Source organism: Aplysia californica, unplaced genomic scaffold, assembly GCF_000002075.1.
Source record: "Aplysia californica isolate F4 #8 unplaced genomic scaffold, AplCal3.0 scaffold00514, whole genome shotgun sequence".
Classification (NCBI taxonomy): Eukaryota; Metazoa; Mollusca; class Gastropoda; order Aplysiida; family Aplysiidae; genus Aplysia; species Aplysia californica.
Window position 1 is genome coordinate 454,592 of NW_004797784.1, and position 3,002 is coordinate 457,593.

Genomic DNA, 3,002 nt, shown 5'->3' on the forward strand with positions numbered 1-3,002 from the left:
GTAAAACTCTTTACTAAACTAAAACTTATTATTATTATAATTATTACTATTGCTATTATTGTCAGAATTATCATTGCTGTTACTGGTATTATTATCATTGTTATTATTATTAATATTAGTAGTAGTAGTAGTAGTAGTAGTAGTAGTAGTAGTAGTAGTAGTAGTAGTAGTAGTAGTAGTTGTTGTTGTTGTTGTTGTTGTGGTCGTCGTCGTCGTCGTCGTCATCAGCATCATCATCATCATCATCATCTTCATCATCATCATCATCATCATCATCATCATCATCATCATCATCATCATTTATCACCATCATCATCATCATCATCATCAACATTATTATCATCATCATCATCATTATCATCATTATTATTATTGTTATTATTTTTGTTGTTATTGTTACTGTCATTTTTATTATCATCATCATCATCATCATCATCATCATCATCATCATCATCATCATCATCATCATCATCATCATCATCATCATCATTAAAAATTTCTCGTCTCTAGTGAATTAAAAGCGATTCCCCTTCGTACGGTAGCGAAGAGCTTAACTGTTCCACCACAGTGGCCAGTTCTATCTCTGTGTTTGCTAAACATAATAATACGAGTAGTATATTCCCTTTCTGTCTTTCCTATCGGTTTATTTATCTAATATTTATCTGTCTACCAGTCGATTGGGCTATTTATCTATATTTTTATCTAAGAGACCTGAAGGCTTTTAAGGTGAAGGCCGCAGTGAGAAATGTGGGAAAACATAGATCTACCACACATGTTGGAGGAAACTGTCCCAATGTGTCGAAGACATAAGCAAAGACAACACTGGGTATAGCCTATTATTATAGCCTATTATTCTGTTGATGAATGATTATTTAAATATAAGTCTTTGTCCTTTGCTGATAAATGATACTGAACTACATATCTTCGTCTTTGTTGATAAATGATGGTGAACGATAGGTTTTTGTCTTTTGTGGAAGAATGATGGTGAACAATAAGTCTTTGTATTTTGTTAATAAATGATTGTGAACGATAGATCTGTCTTTCTTTGTCTATTGTTTACAAATTAATTATTACAAACGATAGGTCTTTGTCTTTTGTTAATAAATGATGGCGAACTATAGGTCTTCGCCTTATCTTGATAAATGATATTGAACTTGTTTTTTGTTGATGAATGATGATGAACGATCGGTCTTGGTTTTCGGTTGATAGATAATGGTGAACGGTTGTTCCTTGTCCTTTGTTGATATGTTAATGATAGTGAACGCTCACTCTTTGAGGTTTTTATTGACAGATGGTGGTGAACGGTCAGCCTTCGTTTTCTGTTGATAAATGATAGTGAACAATTGATCTGTGTTCTTTGTTGATAAATGGCAGTGAAGGATCGGTCTTTGTCTTTTGTTGATAAATTAAAGAAAATGAGTGATGAATATTTGTCTGCTTAATTCTCCCCACTCACACCCACCTCCTCGCCATGATAGATATCAGGGACCCTGATAATGCGCATGTAGGTTTAAAAATTAACAGTGATTTAATGGCTACAGCTGGCGTATTTTCTAGACAGAATTTCCCTTATCATTAAAACAACCACCGGCTTTTTCGAAAACGCAAAAATATTCTAATAATACCATCCTGGTAAAAATGTTGTCAATTGAACGACCCACGGGCGTGTTGTGCCGCCCCAAATCTACTCAGACCACAGACTTATACCCCTAGATCGTGCGCTGTGGTTGCTACAAATATTCGTTCTCTATTTTAGAAAACAAACAAACTGCCCGCTTCGGGTCACACCATTAAATGCACTAGCAAAAGAAGGGCATTACAACAATCCTCCTTTAGTCTCTCCCCCCCCCCCACACACCTCTTCCATTCCTCCCTTAATTTGTCCCGAATTGACTCAAATGGTGGACTCCATAATTAACAAGGAAATACATCAGAGTGTACAGTCTAGGATATTGCTATACATGTCAATGAGACAGACAAGATTGACTTTTATTTACCGCTTTGACGAGAGATGAGCTCGAAACACCGTCTGCTATGTATCACTTCATTTTGCGTAAAAGCTGAACTTGTCAAACATATGTCAGGGTGTCATGAATCATGCATTTATCGCCAGAGCTTTATTGCAAGCTGGCTATATGCCGTAAAGTCCCAGCACGTGATAAAAACTGGGACGCACATGGCCGTCGTTCATTCAAGGCCGGTACAGATGAGTTTTTAGTCCACCATAAATGCACATTTGCCTGCAGGTGTAGGAGATGATGCAGAAACAACAACAACAACAACAACAACAACAACAACAACAACAACAGCAACAACAGCAGCAACAACAGCTCCAACATTAAGCTCGACAAGCTGTTCCTACGTGCTGAGCGTCAACACTTTGAAAATATTGTTTATTACATTTTATTACAGTTTTATTACAGTTTATCTGTGCTGCTGATTGCATAATATGCTTGGATCATATTTTGTCACAACTCAAATTCAAATTTACGTAGTTAGATACAAGCAGAGATATAATTCAGATGCAATTTTAAAAAGAATGAAACAGCTTTTTCTATTCTCTCTCCTGAATAAGGTACTTTCTAAAAGAACAATTATTGAACAGCTTGCTGACATGGAACAGTAGAAAAAAAGGATAATAACATTCAAATACAGATGGAGATTTTTATTCTTCTGCAGCACATTCTGACAACCCGTCGTGTTACAAAAATCTCTCATAACAAAACTCTTTGGACGGGTCAACGCCAGGTCAGTTATATGTTTCCAAATGGATTTGCCATTTGATTTAATGATGTTAATAACAATATTGCTACTTACACAGCCCATCTCCACAAAGCTAAACAAAAGCACCCAACGAAGTATACAATAATACAAAGAACATGGTTCCAATAATAAGCGTTTCTTTTCATCTCTTTTTCTCTCACTTTCTTCATCTCTCTCTCTCTCTCTCTCTCTCTCTCTCTCTCTCTATCTATCTATCTATCTATCTATCTATCTATCTA